This window comes from Halichoerus grypus, chromosome 5 (genome assembly GCF_964656455.1).
Source record: "Halichoerus grypus chromosome 5, mHalGry1.hap1.1, whole genome shotgun sequence".
Classification (NCBI taxonomy): domain Eukaryota; kingdom Metazoa; phylum Chordata; class Mammalia; order Carnivora; family Phocidae; genus Halichoerus; species Halichoerus grypus.
In genome coordinates, this window is record NC_135716.1 from 60,707,059 (window position 1) to 60,731,230 (window position 24,172).

Here is a 24,172-nt window from a genome sequence, read left to right on the forward strand (position 1 = left end):
CCAAGGCCACAAATTTGGCCCACATAACCATTGTGTTACATTAGGTGCTAGCCATCTGATGTCTGGTTGCCTTGTCCAGTCAGTAGTAAAGCAATCAGTTGCCTATAAAATAATGGTATGGTCACAGGCTTCTGCAGGGAGCTATCCCATTTGGCAAGTACCTTTGGGCCATAAATCAAGGATATGGTTTTTCTGTTTCTAACATTAAAAAAAAGCCCTTTGGCTTAGTTGTCCTACTGTAGGAGTAAGCCACATATATTCATTCCATATTTAATATGATCCTTCCTGGGTATATTGATAGGAAGGACTACATAGTCAGGGAATTTGTTGTCATGAGCCTATCTGTGGGTTGGCATATTCAGTAAAATTCTGATAGTTTGAGGATTAAAAAAAAAAGGCCCCTTACAGCCTGGAAAGTCTCATGTAACATTTACCATAGGCCAGCAAGAAACATTCTTTTTAGTAATAGAAATATCCCTATATGTGCTGGAATTGGGGTGACTTCATGTTGGGTTTGGTTAAAGGTGGCCACTGTATGCTTGGCTAAAGCCTCTATTTGTAATTTTGCATCAATAGAGGTGGCTCCCAGGACAAATATGGCTAAGGAATAAAACCATTAAGAAATTTTCTTTGCTTGATGTCTAACCTTAACAATATCCTAATCACAAGAAATTACTGGCAAGTGGGAGATGATGTGTTCTGGTAGATAAGGGCATCCCCAAGTGCATTTTCTCAATCCAATTATAAGGAAGGAGGGGCCATCCATTATCTCCACAAGTTCATAGTTAACCCCATGGAGTGGGGTATACTCTGACTTTTAAGGAACAATTTTGTTATCCCAGCCACATAGAATTGATCAAGGTGACAGCTGGGTTACACAATTGTTGGGGCATCCAACCCATTGTCCAGCTGTTTAAATAATCATATGTCCATGGGGTCCCCCACCAAGTAACAAGCAGGAACATCGTCTATATATGAGGTATTATGGCAATCTCTCTGAAGTTTACCTCCAGTCGTCTAGCTTAGGCAAACAACAAATATTTAAAGACAATCAAATCTAGAATCTAACATTCATAAGGATGCATTATTGAAACATAATTTTTCTCTCTCAATTCACCCTTATTTCTAGAGATAGCCAAATCAAGACTAATTCATTTGTAAAACAAGTCCAATTTTAACAAACTTGGCCTAATTATTTATATAAGCTCAGCAAGAATAGTGATTGATCACTAAAATCACTTAAAATTTGCTTTGCTAGAATTTATTTTATAAAGAATCTCTAGATTGAACTTTTAATAGCTTCTCGAGGCCAGAGCCAAGCCAAATATTTGTTGTAAGACTTGCCTGCAATACCTGTGGATTTGGGGATATTTCTCTTCGTGAGGTCCCCACAATATCCTAAGGTTTCCTGCACCTGCCATGAAATGACATTCTTTATTCACCTGGTAAGGCTGATGGGAAATCTGTAAGCAAGGTATCAGCCTAACATTCTCAAGGGGCTTTATTGGCTCCATAAAGTCAACCTTACTTCCTTAAAGCTGTCTGGTCATACCTGAGTCTATGCATGTCTCTCTCAAATATGACATTCCAGTCAAAGTCTTGGTTATATAACCAGTGTTTCCAATGGTGCCCTGTTACAAGGAGAACAGATTCTCATTGAACTTATGAAAATAATTATAATTGCCATGAAAGAAAGAATACTCGTTGACAGTTTCTGAATTCTGAAGGGTTCAGGTAGGGAAAAAAGTTAGAAGTTTCAATTTTTTTGCAAAGGAATATTTTATCATATTTCTGTAAGTCATGGATATCTTAAGAGAAAGTTTCCTTAAAGCTAGAAGGGCAAACATTAAAGAACCAGCAATGTTTCCAACAAGAGTCATAAAAAAACTAAAATCATCTTCCTCAATTCATTCAGTCCTATGTTATTAATTTTTATTCTGTTTCAATGAAGCTTTCCCATTAGTTCTGGAAATTCTTACCCAGTTCAGAATTATGATTTTACAGATATCAAAAACCTGTATTTGTCAAAAGTCCATTTTATGAATCTCCTTGAAATGAAACACATTTTGCAAGAGAATCAGAACAATCACTATTAATGACAAAAAAAAAAAAGACTCAGAAATGGACATGGTTTAAGATCTGATATGAGAATTTATCATAATGAAATTGACAAAGAAATCTGGTTATTTCTGTGACACACATTTCAATAATTCACGTAATGACCTTATACCGGGACATATTAAAACTTCAGGAATTTCATATATTTTCTAGAAGAGTTAGAGCATTTACCCTTACAATACAACCCAAGGCTTATCATTATTGGTTTGACAGTGCTTTCTAAGTAACTTAGCATGTCAAATAAAACAAACTTAATTAGTCAAAAAGATTTCATTTGCCATTTCAATCTTGGGAGGTTTGTTAAAAACCTTAGAAAGTTTTAAAGCACATACCTAAATAGGATTACAGATCATTATAAATTTAATATTTATATTTAACCAAGGTGGCAATAAGGGATTATACAGGAAGCTATTGGGTTGTTAGCAAAACTTAGCTCCTTTAACACTAAGAAGTTTTAACATTCTTAAGTAATCAAAGACCTGATAAAGACAAACCATAGGAACTTTTGCTTTTCTGGGCAGATAAAGAAAAAACTTTGTTTATGTTTTCTTTTTTTTTTTTTTTAAAGATTTTATTTATTTATTTGACAGAGAGAGACACAGCGAGAGAGGGAACACAAGCAGGGGGAGTGGGAGAGGGAGAAGCAGGCTTCCTGCAGAGCAGGGAGCCCGATGCGGGGCTCGATGCGGGGCTCGATCCCAGGACCCCGGGATCATGACCTGAGCCGAAGGCAGATGCTTAACGACTGAGCCACCCAGGCGCCCCTGTTTATATTTTCTTATCAAGAGCAGACCAACAATCCAAGAAAACTCTATCTTTTTAACAAAGAGAAAAGCAGAATTTCAGTCTTATATCAGTGTACTTTTAAAGTCCATTCTTTCAACCTCAGTCCTGACCACACATAAAATTCTTTTCCAAAGCTTTCCCTTCACAAGTCTTCTTTTTCATTCAGATTTTGTCCTAAGCCTTTTCTCTCCAAACAGCTTCATTTTAGAACAAAATTACCTTCTTTTTCTCTCAACAAAATATATTTCCATTCCTTATATCTTTCTCATATATTTCCTATTTTCCTACATACAGATTTGCTTTCCTTATTTTCATCAGTCTTAATTACATTGAACAGAATTTTAACTCTTAGAAACCTTAGCTTCAGTGAAAATTAGGTAGTAACCAATTGTGAACTGTTACACCAGAGCTCTTTAGATCTGAAATTCATGAATACATTTCATAATTTCAATAAAACATGTTTTTCCATAGTACAATCTTTCAATAAAACATATTTACCAACAGACCCAAGTATCCTTAGTTTCTCCACGATAAGAAGCCAAGGCAGATTAAACCTATGTTCAGTAACCAATGCTTTAGTATTTTATCTTATTTAGAAAAGACTTAGATATCCAATGAATTCAATCCAATTTTTCATTTAACTGAGCAAAACTTCAAAGGTTCAGGTTACTAAAAATTTTGAAAGCTATTTAAATATTTTACTGATAAACCTTTTTATTTATTCAACCTATTTGTTAACAATAACTCATGAAAACTCTTATGAGACAGACAACATTAACCATCATTTAAATCATCTTTTTGCTGACAAATTGCAACAGAGATAATGGGAACTTATTTGATTGATCTTTAGTAAACTTTGGAAGAATGAAAGTTTTATAGTAAATGCTGGTAAGTGTAAAGACGTGTATTAAACTAACAAACTGAAATTAGTTCAAATACTGAATATGTTGCACCTTAGTCCACTAAAAGTCAATCAATTTGTTCCACACTGTCAATTTTTACCAGGGGCACCTGTGGGGAAATGAAGTGGGAAGTTTAAGTTCAAGGGAACCCTTGGACACTTTCATGTTGATTCAGGAGGTGCTCCAGTTTGAACCTCATAAGGAGGTGGCCCAACAGCTTGGGGTGCCCTTTGCTCTGTGATAGTGATGGTAGTAGGAATAGGAGTCAGTGGTGCCAGAGGCACGGAGGATTCTACAGGAGCCAGGTATGAAAGCTGGACCTATGGTAATGCAGAAATAGGAGGAGGGGGAGGAAGAGGCAGAAGAGGTGAGGTGCTGCCAGCAAGGCTGGAGACAGATAAAAGCCCAGAGGGCAATGAAAGAAGACTCCCCATCCTAAAGCTTGTCAGCTCAGACAGGTGAACAGATACGTTTTCTTCCCACCAACAAAAAGTGAAAATAGGCAGTCCATGTCAGGCCAGAAAAGACAGGGAACCTCCCCAAAACAAAAGGAATTTTGGCAGATGCTTTGGAATATTCCTTCAAGTCCCCATTCCAAGGTAGACTAACCAGACAATTGGCGCCAATTATCATAGCCATTAACCCAGGAAATGAATGAGGGGAAAACCCCACATATGACAAGAGTCAGGCAATATTCATCCAGTCCTCTCAAGATATATTCCAGATCTGACACACAAAAGAAGGAAACAAAGAGGAGACACATGACTGAGGAAGAACAGAGGGAGGCAGGTACAGGATCTTTGCAGCAACCTGTTTACAAGAGAGTTGGACACCTTGGCGGGGAGGGGGGGGGGGCGTTCTATCTTTTATAGCCCAACAGCTTAGGATGCTTTTTCTTTAAATCCAAATTGACTTTAATATGCTAGGAGACAGCCCAAGAAGGAATCCTTTGAGATCAAGAAAGCTGATCCCATAGTTAATTCTTATAAAACAAGGAGAGTACATTAACTAACTAGGAGTCCATTACCAAAATTCCCCTCCACTTCTAAATGGCATCCCATTAGGAATATTGCTGAAGTTTCCTGAGGTTTAGAGTGGCAGGAGGCATCCCTCTTTCCTGACCACTCTGATACCTCTGTACTACCTCCCTTCGGTTCCCCATTGCCTTCTAGACTATAATAGGTGCCTGTGGATGGACTGAAATGCCCCAGAGATTGGGGCTGCCTCTTTCTATTTTGGGGTAATTGATATATTTGGTGACCAATAATAATATCCTTTGTAAGCCTCTAGATCTAGTATTAATGGGGTAGAGGTCCTGGCCTTTGTTAAGAAGAGGCAGCTATTTTATATCATATTAAGTATCACATTCTAAGTTAGATGCCCTTTCAATCTGAAAGCAGGACTGAGAACACCAAAGAGCCCAGGCATAAAGACAAATGAGAGACATGAAAAAAAATGAAAGTATGGAACTCCTATCTAATCCAGGCAACTTTCTTGTGAGCTTTATCCATGATCCAGTCTCAAGGGAGTGGTCTCCAGTTGGATGAGTACCCCAGTTGGGTAACAGCTCCAGCTGGTCCTTTTTGGGAAGCATGCAGTCAGACATATCTTAGATTTTATGCTCAGCAAGAGATCACAATGGGTTTTTCAGGAGGAAGGCTTACATGGGAGTTTTAAGATCGGCGACTGTCCTAATGACATGTATGTCCATCCAGTACCCGAGAAGAATACAAATATTAAAAGAACAAGTAAAAAGAGGGAGAGCCTGATTTCTGAGCCCAACACCATTACAGCCAAGGTACTGGTGTCCAGTTGGATGGCAGAAGTTTGTCCCTCTCCATAGTGTAGCCACAAGAAAGAAATTATTTCCTGAGCACTCGGGCAAGACATATTTTGAAGGGTTGTACTATTCAGAACATCTCCCCCAAAAAAGAGAAAGAACAGGTAAGAAACAAAGACCGGCAGTAAAGAAGACTTAGCAAGTTGCACTGACGCTCTTGGATTCACTCCATTGTCCCTCTCTGGGCCACTAAAAATGTTGTGGGATGGTTGAGCACGATGGTCAAGAAAGAAATCTTGAGACATTTTATGGTGCAATTTAGTAAGTTTATTTAAGTAGCACAGGAACAGGACCCATGGGCAGAAAGAGCTGCACTTTTGCTGTATGAAGCTGGTTATATGCTTAGTGCTCATGGGGGAGGGGATGTGCAGGGAGTAATAAATAATAAATGTTTTCTTTGAATTTCTACTCATAAAACAACTTTTGCAAGATTTCTCTGGTGCTTATCATTCAGCCTGATATTAACTATCAGTGAGGTATACAGGCAGTCATGAGACCCTTTAAAAATATAGCAACCAGCATGTATTTGATCCTTATTGAAACTATGCAGGCTACAGGTCAGCCTCCTGGGCTAAAGATGAACATTTTTCTGCTTCTATCCCTCATCACAAGCAGATGACCTGAACAAAAGTGCTAAAGCATAAAAGAGTATGACACCTAAAGACCTGAGAGGAGACCATTGTGGATAGAGTATAATAAGGAAAAAGAACACTGAAATTAGAAAGGTAAGTATCGTAGGGTAGAACATGTAAGACCTGTAGTCCATGACACAAAGTTTTGATTTTATTTATAAATACAATGGGAAACCAGTCAAGTGTTTTAAGCTGAGAACGAACATAAACCTATTTACATTTCTAAAAGTCATTTGCTCTCATTAGTATGGGGAAATCGATTGGAAAGAGGTAAGACAAAAAAAACACCTGTTGGATTGTTGTTGTTTATGCAAGAAATGATGTTGTCGTTTATGCAAGAAATGACAGTGGTCTAAGAAAATGGCAGCATAGATGGAGAAATGTAAACAGATTCAAGATATATTTTGGCGATTACACATACTAGATTCAGCTACCATATAAAAAGTCTTATAAAAACTACCATTTTTAGGGTGCCTGGGTGGCTGGCTCAGTTGGTTAGGCGATTGACTTCAGCTCCGGTCGTGGTCCCAGGGTCCTGGGGTCAAGCCCTGCTTCGGGCTCCCTGCTTGGCAGGGGGCCTGCTTCTCCCTCTCCCTCTCCCTCTCCCTCTGCCGCTCCCACTGCTTGTGCTCTCCTGCTCTCTCATTCTGTCAAATAAATAAATAAATCTTAAAACAAAACAAAACTACCATTTTTAGAGAAAAGAGTATGTCTTACAATTCTTTGTCCCTGTTTGTTATCCATGGATAACATATCTACCACCTGCCTTTACTATACCTTATATTTTCAAGTTTTTTCCCAGTTTTTATTTAATCACAAAAGCAATATACCAGGTGTATGCTAAGGACGTTACATATGCAATATCATTTAATTTCATTTAAAAATCATCCCATTTTTGTGCAGCAAAGGCAGTCCTAAGAGGGAAATATATTGCAATACAGGCCTACCTCAAGAAGCAAGAAAAGTCTCAAATACACAACCTAACCCAACACCTAAAGGAGCTAGAAAAGGAACAGCAAATAAAGCTTTTAGTTATAAAGAACTTATCAAACTCAACACCCAAAAAACAAAGAATCCAGTTAAGAAATGGGCAGAAGACTTGAAAAGACACTTTTCCAAAGAAGACATCCAGATGGCCAACAGACACATGAAAAGATGCTCAACATCACTCATCATCAGGGAAATAAAAATCAAAACCATGATGAGATACCTCCTTACACCTGTCAGAATGACTAAAATTAACAACACAGGAAACAACAGGTGTTGGTGAAGATGCAGAGAAAGGGGAACCCTCTTGCACTGTTGGTGGGAATGCAAACTGGAGCAGCCACTCTGGAAAAAAGTATGGAGATTCCTCAAAAAGGTAAAAATAGAACTACATTACAATCCAGCAATTGCACTACTAGGTATTTACCCAAAGGATACAAAAATACAGATTTGAAGGGGTACATGCACCCCAATATTTATAGCAGCATTATCAACAATAGCCAAATTATGGAAAGAGCCCAAATGTCCATCAACTGATGAATGGATAAAGAAGATGTGGTGTATATATACAATGGAATACTACTCAGCCATCAAAAAAAATGAAATCTTGCCATTTGCAGTGATGTGGATGGAGCTAGAGGGTATTATGCTAAGTGAAATAAGTCAGTCAGAGAAAAACAAATATCATATTATTTCACTCGTATGTGTAATTATAAAAACAAAACAGATGAACAAATGGGAAGGAAGAAAAAAGAGAGAGAGGGAAGCAAACCATAAGAAACAAACTGAGGGTTGATGGAGGGAAGGAGGGAGGTGGGGGATGGGCTGGATGGGTGAGAGGTATTTATTTTTTAAGATCACATCTTTTTTTAAAAAAAGATTTTATTTATTTATTTGACAGAGACATAGAGAGCACAGATAGGCAGAGCAGTAGGCAGAGGCAGAGGGAGAAGCAGGGTCCCCACTGAGCAAGGAGTCTGACGCGGGGCTCGATCCCAGGACCCTGGGATCATGGCCTGAGCCGAAGGCAGCCGCTAAACTGACTGAGTCACCCAGGCACCCCTGGGTGATAGGTATTAAGGAAGGCACTTGTTATGATGAGCACTGGGTGTTGTATGTAAGTGATGAACCACTGAATTCTACTATGTTAATTAACTAGAATTTAAATAAAATTTGAAAAAATAAAGATTGTGGTTCAAGAAAAATGTTTTTGGAGTTATTGCCACTTGCTATATCTTTAATTTCTATTTGCCCATGTACAATAAGAAGTTTTAGGCATAGCATCCCTCAGTATTAATGGTATTAATCAAATAATGTATATATGAATTCCTTATCACAGCATACAAAAGCTGATCTTTACATAGTAATTACTCTGTGCCAGGAAGTATCCTAAGCAATTTATATATATTAACTCATATTAATCCTGTGAATAAGTACTATCACTTCCCCATTTTATAAATGGTAAACTGAAGCAAAGAAGTCAAGGAGTTTCCCAAGATCACACAGCTGGCAAATAGTGAAGTCGAAATTTAAAACCAGGCAACCTGGATCAAAAATCAGAGCTCCCATGTTTATGTTTAGTACTGTAGTATGTGTAGTCCTTGATTTCCAAGACCCTGGAGTTCGAAATAATATACTGCTGAGAGAATCAAAGAAGACCTAAACAGATGAAGAGATATGCCTTGTTCATAGGTCCAAAGACTCAATATTGTTAAGATGTAAACTCTCCTCAAATTGATCTATATATTCAACACAATCCCAATAAAAATCTCAGCAAGACTTTCTTGTTGAAATTGACAAACTAATTCTAAATTGCATATAAAAATGTTAAAGACCTAAAAAAAAAAAAATCCTAGGCCTAGAATAGCCAAACAGTTCTGGGGAAAAAAAGTGATAATAAAGTTGAAGAACTTATACTACCTATTTCAAGAATTATTATGAATCTGTAGTAATCAAAACAGCATTGTACTGCCATAAATATAAAACAAATAGATAGAAGGAAAAGAATACAGTCCCAGAAATAAACCCACACATAGACAACTGATTTTTGACAAAGATGCAAAGACAATGTAGTGGAGAAAAGCAGCTATTTCAACAAAGTGTGATGGAATAACTGCATATTCATATAGAAAAAACGAATGTGGATCCATATCTAACAATAAAAAAATTAACTCAAAATGGATCATAGATCTAATTGGGAAACCTAAAACTATAAAACTTCTAGAAGAAACACAGAAGGAAATCTCTGGACCTTGGATTAGACCAGAGGTCAGCAAACTCTTTCCTTAAAGGGCCAGATAGTAAATATTTTAAGCTTTGGACCAAGAGGGAAAAAATGAGAATATTGTATAGCTCCTTATATAGCAAGAAAAAAAACATATTTCCACAAATTTTTTGAAGAAATTCATTTTTTTATTTTTTATTATGTTATGAAGAAATTCAAAATATAACCATGATAACTGAATACAATTTTTTTGTAGTACTGGTCTACAATATGGATATGAATATGAATAACAGAATTTGGGGTGGGGAGATAATACTTCACTTAATTGGATGTCAAAGTTAGTGTTCTCTAAGATCAAAACCGATTGCAGAGTGACATCAACAAAACTGGCAGTGTAAGTACCTCCAAAAGTTTGGCCCTCCATAAAAGCAACCAAAAAATGGCCCAAAATCCTGTCAAAATTAACTTTTTCAGAACTCTGGAAATTAACAAAAGGCTTGTAGCAATCCAGGAAGCATCTAATCAAGAAAAACAGCTAAATCTCAGTAAGAAATTGAACTTTGTTTTAACTTGCACTAGTCCCATACCCCAGCCCAGTGAGTCTTGAAAAAAATCACAGCTCACATTCCCAGTTACAGAGGGAGTAGAACAAAATTCCTCCTCAAAGAAGTAATGTTTGACCTGTCTGGTGGTTCCCTGGAAGACTCCACTCAAAATGCTTGCATTTACTTGATCTCACTTGAATTTGTCCACAAAGAAATATCACCTTATGCCATGTAGAATAGCTAAAATAAAAAAGAAATAACAAGTTTTGGCAAGAATGTGGAGAAAAAGGAACCCTTGTACACTGTTGGTGGGAATGTAAATTGGTACAGCCACTGTGGAAAACAGTATGGAGTTTCCTCAGAAAAATAAAATAGAAATAATTAATGCAATAATTCCACTATTGGATATTTACCCAAAGAAAATGAAAATACTAATCCAAAAAGGTATATACATCCCTATGTTTATTGCAACATTATTTACAATTACCAAGATAGAGAAGCAACCTAAGTGTTCATCAATAAATGAATGGATAAGGAACATGTGGTGTGTGTGTTTGTGTACGTGCATATGTGTGTGCATACATGGAATACTACACAGCCTTAAAAAACTAAGATTGTGCCATTTGAGACAACATGAATGGACCTAGAGGCATTATGCAAAGGAAATAAGTCAGACTGAGAAAGACAAATACCATATAATTTCACTCATATGTGGAATCTAAAAAACAAAGCAAATAAATAAACAGAAAGCTGAATCAGACCTATAAATAAAGAGAACAAACTGATGGTTGCCAGAGGGAAGGCGAGGATGAGCAAAATGGGAGGGGTGTGAGAGATACAGGCTTCCAGTTATAGAATGAATAAGTCATGGTAATAAAAGGTACATCATAAGGAATATAGTCATTGATATTGTAACAGCAATGAATGGTAACAGATGGTAGCTATATTTGTGGTGAGCACACCATAACATGTAGAGATGTTGAATCACTATACTGCACACCTAAAACTAATGTAACATTGTGTGTCAAGTACATTCAAATTTAAAAAAATTAAAAGTATATATACCAAAAAAATTACAAGGGAATTGAAATATGTTAGAAAATATCTATTTTACACAAAAGACAGCATTAATGAAGGAACTGAGGGGGAAAAAGAAATATAAAAAACAAGTAGCAAAATGGAAAGTATAAATTTTATCCTTAACAATAATTATATTATATGTAAATGGATGAAGCTCTCCATTTAAAAGTCAGAAATTGGCAGACTTGATTTTAAAAACATGATCTAGGTGCACCCGGGTGGTTTAGTCAGTTAAGTGTCTGACTCTTGATTTCAGCTCAGGTAATGATCTCAGGGTTATGAGATTGAGCCCCAAGTTGGGTTTCACACTGGGCATGGAGCCTGCTTAATATTCTCTCTTTCCCTCTCCTTCTGCCTCTCCGCCCTCCCTCTCCCTCTCTAAAAACAATTAAATAAATAAATAAATAAATAAATAAATAAATAAATAAATCATAATCTAACTATATACTGACTACATGACACTTTAATTTCAAAGACAAAAATATGCTGAAAGTAAAATGATGGAAGAATATGCACAATGCAAATTGTCGGCAAAAGAGAACTAGAGAGTCTACACTAATATTAGACAAATTAGACTTTAGGACAAGTATTGTTACTAGAGTCAAAGAAAGACATAATGATAAAAGCATGAATCCATCAAGAAGATAGAGCAATTATAAATATATATGCACCCAATAACCATCCCAAATTATATGAAATAAAACTGTCAGAATTGAAAGAAGAAATAGACAATTCAACAATGGCTGGAGGCCTCAATATCCCACTTTCAAAAATGGATAGAACAAATATACAAAAAATCAGCAAAGAAATCACAGGTTGAACAATATAAACCAACTAGACCTAACAAGCATCTACAGAACAGCAGAATACACATTCTCCAATTCACATGGAACATTCTCCATTATAGATAACATGTTAGGCCATATAACAAGTCTCAATAAATAAATTTTAAAATATTGAAATCAAACAAAGCATACTCTCCAACAATAGTTTGAAAGGAAAAATCCAGAGAAGAAAATTTGAGAAATTTACAATATGTGGAAACTAAACAGTGCACTTTTAACCAATGGATCAAGGAAGAAATCAAGGGAATTTTAAATATAGTTTGAAATGAAAGAAAATGAATATACAGCATGCCAAAATCTATGGAATGCAGCAATAGCAGTGTTCAGGAGTAACTTTATAGCTGTACATGCCTATTTTTTTAATTTCAAGTCAATAATCTAATAATAAAAATTATAACTAAAATAATGAAATAGAGAATAGAAAAATAAGAGAAAATCAATGAAACCAAAAGTTGGTTCTATGAAAAGATCAATAATTTTGACAGATCTTTAACAAAGGAAAAAAAGAGAGAAGACTCAAATTACTAAAATTATGAATAAAAGGGGAAACATTCCTACTAAACACATACATATATAAAGGAGTATTGGGGAATATAATGAGTGTCAACAAATTAGATAAATAAAATGGAAAAATTCCTAGAAAGACACAAACTACCAAAACTAACTCAAGAAGAAATTAAGTTGCCAGATTCACCTCCATGACCTCTTTGTGATCCAGCAGACTGCATTTCTTGTTTAGAAAGGGCTTTTTTCACTTCTCAATTATGCCCATTAATAGTGTGGTATTTCTGAACAACAATTTTATCAACTGTATCATGATCATCAAAAGTTACAAAAGCAAATCCTCTCTTTTTTCCACTCTGCCTGTCTTCCATAACTTCTATGGTTTCAATCTTGCCATACTTTTCAAAGTAGTCTGGCAACTTCATGGGTCGTGGAGGAAAGTTTGGAGGTGGTGGTAACTTTGGCCGTGGTGGAAACTTCGGTGGAAGAGGAGGCTATGGTGGCGGAGGTGGTGGCAGCAGAGGTAGTTATGGAGGAGGTGATGGTGGATATAATGGATTTGGAGGTGATGGTGGCAACTATGGTGGTGGTCCTGGTTATAGTAGTAGAGAAGGCTATGGTGGTGGTGGACCAGGATATGGAAACCAAGAAGGCGGATATGGAGGTGGTGGTGGAGGATATGATGGTTACAATGAAGGAGGAAATTTTGGAGGTGGTAACTATGGTGGTGGTGGGAACTATAATGATTTTGGAAATTATAGTGGACAACAGCAATCAAATTATGGACCCATGAAGGGGGGCAGTTTTGGTGGAAGAAGCTCGGGCAGTCCCTATGCTGGTGGTTATGGATCTGGTGGTGGAAGTGGTGGATATAGTAGCAGAAGGTTCTAAAAAAAATTCAGAAGAAAGGGGCTACAGTTCTTAGCAGGAGAGAGAGCGAGGAGTTGTCAGGAAAGCTGCAGGTTACTTTGAACAGTTGTCCCAAATGCATTAGAGGAACTGTAAAAATCTGCCACAGAAGGAACGATGATCCATAGTCAGAAAAGTTACTGCAGCTTAAACAGGAAACCCTTCTTGTTCAGGACTGTCATAGCCACAGTTTGCAAAAAGTGCAGCTATTGATTAATGCAATGTAGTGTCAATTAGATGTACATTCCTGAGGTCTTTTATCTGTTGTAGCTTTGTCTTTTTCTTTTTCTTTTCATTACATCAGGTATATTGCCCTGTAAATTGTGGTAGTGGTACCAGGCATAAAAAATTAAGGAATTTTTAACTTTTCAATATTTGTGTAGTTCAGTTTTTCTACATTTTAGTAGAGAAACTTTAACAAAATGCAGTTTTGAAGGTGTTTCCTTGTGAGTTAACAAGAAGATCATTGTTAATTACTATTTTGTATGAATTTTGCTAAAGTTAACTGTAAAGAAACACCTGCTGACTTGCAGTTTAAGGGGAATCTATTCTCCGCATTTCCAAACCATGAAATGAATGGGCTCTGACATGTGGAGAGAATAGATATTTGTATGTTTGCAATGTGTGTTTTAGATAAATAGAATTGGGTATTTAAATGAGCATATTTGTGAATTTAATAGCATTAAGATTTACCTTCAAATGAAAAAATCTCAAAATTCCAAAAAAAAGAAGAAATTAAAAACCTGAATACACATATAACAAGTAAAGAGATTTAGTTAGTAATCACAAAACTTCCCACAAAATCTTCCACTAATATCTATGAATTATCAGAAAGAGAAATTAAGAAATCAAAAAGAATAAAATACCCAGGAATTAATTTAACCAATGATATAAAAGACTTATACACTAAAAACTATAAGACAGTAGTGAAAAAATTGAAGAAAACATGAGTAAATGGAAAGATATGCTATGCTCATGGAATAGAAAAATTAATATTGTTAAAATGTCCATACTACCCAAAGCAGGCCAGTTTCAAGGCAATCTCTATCAAAATTCCAATGGCATTTTTCACAGAATTAGAACAAATAATTATAAAATTTGTATGGAACCACAAATAACCAAAGCAATCTTGAGAAAGAAGAACAAAGCAGAAGTTATTGCACTTCTTGATTTTAAACTATACTACAAAGCCATAGTAATCAAAACAGTATGGTATTGGCATAAAAACAGACACACAAATCAATGGAACAGAATAGAGAGCTCAGAATCAAGCCAACACTTTTATGGACAATTAACTTACCACCAAGGAGCCAAGAACATACAATGGAGAATGGACAGTCTCTCCAATAAATGGTGTTGGGAAAACTGGACAGCAACATGCAAAAGAATGAAACTAAACTATCTTACATCATACATTAAAATTAACTCAAAATGGATTAAAGACTTGAATATAAGACCTGAAACCATAAAATTCCTAGAAGAAAACATAGGCAGTAAGCTCCTTGACATTGTTCTTAGTGATATTTTTGTGAATCTGATTCCAAAGGCCAGGGAAACAAAAGCAAAAATAAACAAACGGAATTACATCAAACCAAAAAACTTCTGTACACAAAAGAGATCATTATCAAAACCAAAAGACAAACTACTGAATGGGAGGTTATTTTTCCAAATCATATATCTGACAAGGGCTTAATACCAAAATATATAAAAAACTCATACAACTCAACAACAACAACAACAACAAAAACTGATTGAAAAATGGGCAGAGGAGCTAAACAGACATTTTTCCAGAGAAGACATACAGATAGTTAACAGACACATGACAAGATCTTCAACACTAATTATTAGGGAAATGCAAATCAAAACCACAATGAGCTATCACCTCACACCAGTTAGAATGGCTATTATCAAAAAGAAAAGAAATAATAAGGGTTGGAGAGGATGCAGAGAAAAGGGAACCATTGTAATGGTTGATGGGAATGTAAATTGGTATAGACACTATGAAAAACAGTATGTAGATGCCTCAAAAAAACTAAGGTTAGAACTACCATATGATCTAGACCTTCCACTTCTGGGGATTTATCCAAAGAATAAAAAATGCTGATTCAAAAAGATATATGCACCCCTATATTCAAATTGTAGCATTATTTGCAATAGCCAAGAAATGGAAACAACCTAAATGCCCATCAATAAATGAATGGAGAAAGAAAATGTGGAGTATAGGAGTGCCTGGTGGCTCAGTTGGTTAAGTGTCTGCCTTCAGCTCAGGTCATGATCCCAGGGAGGGTCCTGGGATCAAACCCCACATTGGGCTCCCTGATCAGCGGGGAGTCTGCTTCTCCTCCCTCTGTTCCTTGCCCCTGCTTCTGCTCTCTCCTTCTCTCGCTCTCTCTCTCAAATGAATAAATAAAATCTTTAAAGAAAAAAAAAAGAAAATGTGGAATATAGAATGGAATACTTCTCAGCCATAAAAAAAGGAACAAAATCATTTGTGGCAACATGGATGAACCTTAAAGTTATTGTGCTAAGTGAAATAAGTCAGATGGAGAAAGACAACATGATTTCACTCATAAAAAAGAGTGAAAAAAAAAACCACACCAAAAAAAACAAATGAAACAAAATAAAACAAAAATAAACTCATAGATACAGAGACTAGAATGGGGGTTACCAAAGTGGAAGGGGTGTGGAGAGTGGGTGAAATGAATAAAGGGGGTCAATTGTACAGTGATGGATGATAACTAGATTTTTAGCGGTGATAACTTTGTAGTGTATACAGATGTCAAACTATAATGTACACCTGAAACATAATGTTATATAACAATTTTACCTTAATAAATAAAAAAGAAAAAATCTATTAGAACTACTAAGTAAGGTTAGTAAGTTTCAGGATGTAAGATCAACACACAAAAATCAGTTATACCCTGTCAATGAACAGTCTGAAAATGAAGAAAACAAATTCATTTACAAAAACATCAAATAAAAACCAAATATTTAGGTATAATTTAACATAAGAAGTATAAGAATTTACACTGAAAATTACAAAATATCACTGAAAGAAATTAAAGACATAAATAAGTGGTAGATAAACATCCTGTGTTCAATGATTGGAGCATTTAATATTGTTAAAATACCAAGAGTCCCCAAATTGATCCAGAGATTCAACACAATCCCTTTCAAAATTCAAACTGCCTTTTCTTTTACAGAACTATACAGCTGATCCTAAAATTCATATGGAATTACAAAGGACCCAGAATAGGCAAAACACTCCTGAAAAATAAGAGCAAAGTTGGGAGATTCACACTTTCTGATTTCAAATTCTACTACAAAGCAATAGTAATCAAGACAGTGTGATACTGGCATAAAGATATATATATATATATATATATATCAAAGGAATAAAGTTGAGATTCTGGAAGTAAACACATACATGTATAGTCAATTGGCTTTAGATAGAGGTACCAAGGTCATTCAATGGAGAAAGAATACTCTTTTCAGCATATGGTGCTGGGACAACTGAATATCAACATGCAAGGGAATGAAGATGCTGAACATCATTGCTCATTAAGGAAATGCAAATCAAAACCACCATGAGCTAGCACTTCACACCCACTAAAATGGCTATAATTTAAAAAAAAAAGAAAGAAAACATTTGTTGGTGAGGATGTGGAAAAACTGGAGCCCTCAAACATTGTTGATGGGATTGTAAAATGGTACACCTGCTATTGAATCAGTTTGACATTTCTAAAAAAGTTAAACATAGAATTATCATATGACCCAGTGTATTAGTTTCCTAGGTCTTCCATAACAATTACCATAAACTGGATGACTTACAAAAATTTATTGTTTTACATTTATGAAGTTTAGAAATTCAAAATCAAAGTGTGATTTCAGACCATGGTCCCCCCATGGCTAGGAAAGAATCCTTCCTTGTCTCTTCTAGCTTCTGGTGGTTGTCAGCAATCCCTGCCTTCCTTGGCTTAGAGTTGTATCACTTCAATTTGTGTTTCTGTCTTCACGTAGCTGCCTCCTCTCTGTGTATGTCTGTCTCTCTGTCCAAATCTCCCTCTTTTTATAAGGAGATCCATCACTTGATTAGAGTTCACCTTAATCTAGTATGACCTCATCTTCATTTGATTATATCTGCAAAGACCCTATTTTGAAATAAGGTCATGTCACAGGTACCAAAGGTTAGGACTACAACATATCTTTTGGGAAAATAAAATTTAACCCACAACACCCAGAAATTCCACTATGAAGTATATACCAAAAAAATATTGAAAATAGGTACTCAAACAAAATCTTGTGCATGAATGCTCCTAGGAGTACTATTCATAATAGCAAAAAACATGTAACCAACCCAAATATCCATCAACTAATGACTGGACAAATGTGGGTTACACATACAATGGAATGTTACTCAACCAGGAAAAGGAACGTAAGTAATGAAACTGGATACCACTGGATAAATCTTGAAAACATTATGCTAAGTGAAAGAAGCCAGATACAAATGGCCATTTATATGATTTCATTTATATGAAATGCTCAGAATAAGCAAATCCATAGAGACAAAAAGTAAGTAGTGGTTGCAATGGATGGGGGGAAGGGGGAAATTAGTGACTACTAATGGGTATGAGGGTTTTTTTGGTATGGAAGTAAATGTGGTAGAATTAGATAGTAATTGTACAACTTTGTGAAAATACTAAAAACTACAAAATTGTATACTTTAAAATGATGAATTTTATGATGTGTACTTTATAACTCAATATAAAAAATAAATTTTAAAAAATAATTGTAATGTGCACCTGTTAATGTTGATCTCTAATGAGATTTTATAGATTTTTTTATCTTTGAAAATCTCTTTCACAAAGATAGGTACTACCAAATACTGATGCTGATCATCATTCTAATTATATGGTTTTAATTGAGTATATTTATCTTTATACATTTGCATCATAGGCCAAAAAATGCTGCTGGGAAAAATATCTGCTACAAATTTGTGTAGGAATGAAGATCTCATTTCTTGTTTTAACTTTCAACAGTACAGAAAGTATATAAAGTAGCTTGACATTACTTGTGATTCAAACAACAAAAACCAAGATGACTTTGCCTTAGTACAAGTTACTCATGTAAGCACTGTTTTCCTTGTAATTTTAGGTTGAAGTCACTAATAAAATTTACAAGTTGCAGCAAAAGCCAATTTGCAAAGCTATTCAGTGCTTGATAATAGTAATCCAAAGAGATTCTTCTCTTTCAGAAAAATTTCAATCTTGGCCTTGAGCTCAAAAAAAACACAATAAAACATTACCACTGCTAAATCATTGAACTGTTATGCAGAAGAGCAAGCTAGGATATTTCACTTCTATTTCTGACAAAAATTCACAGAACTCATAGTGGTTAAGTCACAAGAGTGAATGAAGTCCACTGTTAACACTACCAGTTCAGTAACAAATGGTAGACTGAAATATTTCCTGTGAAGTACTACTGAATAACCAAAGACTTTAAACAGCTTTTGTCTTCAAAAGCTTTGTTAATTTGTTCAACCAAAACTTTCCTGCTTCACAGGTATTTTTACCACTATCAGTTGTAACACATTTTTAGAAGATATCATTTTCAGGTTGTATTGTATTAGCATTTCATAACTTATTTGAAAATATTCTCACCTGTAGCTATTCCATGCAAACTATTCATAGGGCTAATACTTTATCACTTCAAACTTGGTATTTAATCTTTGAATAACAGAAATGATTGAGAAATATCAGTAATATTTTCAACTCATCAGAAGCCAAGGAAAACCACTTGAAATAATTTGCCTTCTTTCTTAACTAACTACTGTTGTTACTTCTCAGTCAAGCTTGCCTTAGTCCCAATGCAGTGGCCCCCTCCCCCAGTAGACCAGCACAAACCCCTGCCCATACCATGTCTCTGGACCAGAGTTCCATAGGGCCCCAATTCTGGTGGAGTTCGTGTCAGGTCTCATTTCACAAGCAGACCAGAGCACACCTAGTTAACACTTACCACATTCAGGCCAGGGACAAAATGCTGCCCACAGCAGGCAAGGAAAGCCTCCACAGATGACTGGCCTGAAGGATAGAACAGCAAAAACACAATAGCAGAGTGCCCACAGCACACACAGAGACACTCCTTGAAGGGCCAGGCCCTGGGCACTATATGACCTCTTCTTCACAAGGCCATTACTTTCAGGGGCAGGAGACATGCAGAAACTCAGACAAAATGCCAAGACAGAGGAATTTATCCCAAATGAAAGAACAAGATAAGGCCATGGCCAGAGATCTAAGCAAAACAGATATAAGTAACACATGCCTGATAGAGAATTTAAAGCAACAATCATAAGGATACTCACCAGGCTTGAGAAAAGAATAAAAGACATCAGTGAGACCCTTACAAAGAGATAAAAGAGTTAAAAAAGAATCAGTCAGAGATGAAGAATGCAATAAATGAGATCAGAAACAGGCTTGATGCAATGAACAGCAAGCTGGAAGAAGCAGAGAAATAAAGTAGTGACCTAGAAGACAAAATAATGGAAAATAAAGAACCTGAACAAAAGAGAGAAAGAATAATTATGCAACATGAGAAAAGACTTAGAAAACTCAGTGACTCCATCAAACATAATAACATTCATATTATAGGAGCCCCAGAAGAAGAGAGAAAAGAGGTCAGAAAATTTATTTCAAAAAATAATAGCAGAAAATTTCCCTAATCTAGGGAAGAAAACAGACATCCAGATCTAGGAAGCACAGATAATTGCTATCAAAATCAAAAAAGCAGGCCAACACCAAGACATATTAAATTTGCAAAATAAAATTAAATTTGCAAAATACAGGGATAGAGAAAAAATCTTAAAATCAGCAAGACAAAAGAAGTCCTTAACTTACAAAGGAAAACCCATAAGGTTAGCTGGAGATTTCTCAACAGAAATTTGGCAAGCAAGAAGAAAGTGACATGATATATTCAAAGTGCTGAACAGGAAAAATCTGAAGTCAAGAATACTCTATCCAGCAAGGCTATCATTCAGAGTGGAAGGAGAGATAAAGAGTTTCCCAGAATCACAAAAACAAAAGGAATTCATGACCACTAAACAAGCCCTGCAAAAAATATTAAAGGGGACTCTTTCAGTGCAAAGGAGAGACCAAAAGTGACAAAGAAAGGATCAGAGAAAATATCCAGAAACAATGACAAAACAAGTAATAAAATGACAATAAATATGTCTATCAATAATTACTTTGAATGTAAATGTACTAAACACTCCAACTAAAAGACATAGGGTGTCAGAATGGACAAAAAAAATAAGACCCATCTATATGCTGACTACAAGAGACTCATTTTAGACCTAAAGACACCTGCAGACTGAAAGTGAGGGGATGGAGAAACATTTATCATGCAAACGCATGTCAACAGAAAGCCAGAGTAGCAATACTTACATCGGACAACCTGGACTTTAAAACAAAGACTGTGGGGCACCTGGGTGGCTCAGTTGTTAAGCGTCTGCCTTCGCCTCAGGTCATGATCCCAGAGTCCTGGGATCGAGCCCCGCATCAGGCTCCCTGCTTGGTGGAAAGCCTGCTTCTCCCTCTCCCACTCCCCCTGCTTGTGTTCCCTCTCTCACTGTGTCTCTCTCTGTCAAATAAATAAATAAAATCTTTTAAAAAAAAAAGAAGACTGTAACAAGAGACAAAGAAGGGCATTATATAATCATAAAGGGGACAATCCAACAAGAAGATATAACAATTGTAAATATTTATGCACCCGGCATGGGAGCACCCTAATATATAAAACAATTAATAACAAACATAAAGGAACTCATTGATAGTAATACAAAAATTTTAGGAGACCTTAACACCCCACTTACATCAATGGACAGATCAACTAAACAGAATATCAACAAGGAAACAATGGCTTCGAATGATACACTGGACCAGATGGACATAACAGATATAATCAGAGTGTTCCATCCTAAAACAGCAGCATATACATTCTTTTCAAGTGCACATAGAACACTCTCCAGAATAGATCACACATTACATCACAAAACAGACCTCAACAAATTCAAAAAGATTTAAATCATACTGTATATCTTTTCTGACCACAACACTATGAAACTAGAAAGTCAACCACAAGAAAAACTTTGGAAAGACCACAAATACATGGAAGTTAAACAACATTCTACTAAACAATGAATGAGTCAACCAGGAAATCAAAGAAGAAATTAAAAAAAAAATACATGGAAACAAATGAAAATGAAAACATAATGGTCTAAAACCTTTGGGATACAGCAAAAGCAGTCCCAAGAGGGAAGTATACAGCAATACAGACCGACCTCAAGAAGCAAAAAATCTCAAATAAACAACCTAAACTTACACCTAAAGGAGCTAGAAAAAGAATGGTAAAAGAAGCCTAAAGCCAGCAGAAGGGAGGAAGGAAATAATAAACTTAGAGGCAAAATAAATGATATAGAAACTAAAACCAAACAAACAAAAAAATAAATAAAACAGATAAATGAAACCAGGAGGTGGTTCTTTGAAAATATTAATAAAATTGATAAACCTCTAGCCAGACTTATCAAAAAGAAAAGAGAAAGGACCTAAATAAATAAAATCACAAATGAGAGAGGAGAAGTAACAACCAATACCACAGAAATACAAACAATTGTAAGAGAATATTATGAAAAACTATATGCCAACAAACTGGACAACCTAGAAGAAATGGATAAATTCTTAGGAACACATAAACTACCAAAACTGAAACAGGGAGAAATAGAAAACTTGAACAAATAAGCAGCAAAGAAATTGAATCAGTAATCAAAAAACTCCCAACAAACAAAACTCCAGGTCCAGATGGCTTCACAGGTAAAGTCTATCAAACATTTAAAGAAGAGTTAATACCTATAAATCTCAAACTATTCCAAAAAAGTGAAAAGGAAGGAAAACTTCCAAATTCATTCTACAAGGCCAGCATTACCCTGATACCAAAACCAGATAAAAACTCCATTAAAATAAAGGGCACCACAAGACAATATCCCTGATGAACATGGATGCAAAAATTCCCAATGAAATTCTAGCAAACCAAATCCAACAATACATTAAAAAAAATCATTCACCACAATCAAGTGCAGTTTATTCCTGTGGCAAGGGTGGTTTCAATATTCACAAATCAATCAATGTGATACACCATATTAATAAAAGAAAGGATAAGAACCATACGATCATTTCAATAAATGCAAAAAGGCATCTTTTATCAATTCATGATAAAAACCCTCAACAAAGTAGGCTTAGAGGGAACATACCTCAACACAACAAAGGCCATTTATGAAAAACCTACAGCTAATATCATCCTGAATGGGTAAAAACTGAGAACTTTTCCTCTATAGTCAGGAACCAAACGGAGATGTCCACACTCACCACTTTTATTCCACAAAGTACTGGAATAGACAGCAAGTAGACAACAAAAAGAAATAAAAGGCATCCAATTCAGTAAGGGAGAAGTAAAACTTATACTATTTGCAGATGACATGATACTATATATAGAAAACCCTAAAGACTCCACACACACACAAAAAAAATACTTGAAGTAATAAATGAATTCAGTAAAGTTGCAAAATACAAAATTAATACCAAGAAATTGGTGCATTTCTATACACTAATAATGAAGAAGCAGAAAGAGAAATTAAGAAAAACAATCCCATTTATAATTGCACCAAAAAAAAATACCTAGGAATAAATTTAACTAAAGAGGTGAAAAGACCTGTACTCTGAAAACTATCAAACAATGATGAAAGAAATTAAAGATGACACAAATGAAAAGATATTCCATGTTCATGGATTGGAAGAATTAATATTGTTAAAATATTCATATTACCCAAAGAAATCTATAGATTCAATGCAATCCCTGTCAAAATACCAACACCATTTTTCATAAAACTAGAATAAGTAATACTAAAATCTGTATGGAATGACAAAAGACTCCAAATAGCCAATGCAATCTTGAGAAAGAGAAAACAAGCTGGAGGTATCTCAATCCCAGATTTCAAGTTATAATATAAAGCTATAGTAATCAAAACAGTAGAGTATTAGCAGAAAAATAGATACATGTATCAATACAAGAATTTACAACAGGGAAAAGACAGTCTCTTCAGTAAATGGTGCTGGAATAAATGGACAGCTACATGTAAAAGAATAAAAGTGGACCACTTTCTAACACCATTTACAAAAATAAAGTCAAAATACTCAAAAAGCTAAATGTGAGACCTGAAACCTTAAAAATCTTAGAAGAGAACACAAACAGTAATTTCTCTAACATCAGTCATAGAAACATTTTCCTAGAAATGTCTGCTGAAGCAAGGGCGACAAAAGCAAAAATAAACTCTTGTGACTACATCAAACTAAAAAGCTTTTGCACAGCAAAAGGAACCATTAACAAAACAAAAAGGCAACCTACTGAATGGGAGAAGATATTTGCAAAATCATTTATCTGATAAGGGGTTAACATCCAAAATATATAAAGAACTTATAAAACTCAACAACAAAACAGCAATCTGATTAAAAAATGGGCAGAAGACCTGAATAGACATTTCTCCAAAAAAGATATACAAATGGCCAACAGACACATGAAAAAATGCTTAACATCACTAATCATCAGAGAAATGCAAATCAAAACCACACACGTTATACCTATCAGAATGGCTAAAATCAGAAAGACAAGAAATAAGTGTTGGTAAGGATGTGGAAAAAAAGAAACCCTCATACACTGTTGAAGGGAATGTAAACTGGAAGCAATTGTGGAAAA

At 35.4% G+C, this 24,172-nt stretch overlaps 1 pseudogene; it reads left to right on the forward strand.

The window, feature by feature from the left end:
• Positions 1 to 12,881: 12,881 nt before the first annotated feature.
• On the forward strand, positions 12,882 to 13,715 carry LOC118546607 (heterogeneous nuclear ribonucleoprotein A3 pseudogene; annotated as a pseudogene).
• The last annotated feature ends 10,457 nt before the right edge of the window (positions 13,716 to 24,172 follow it).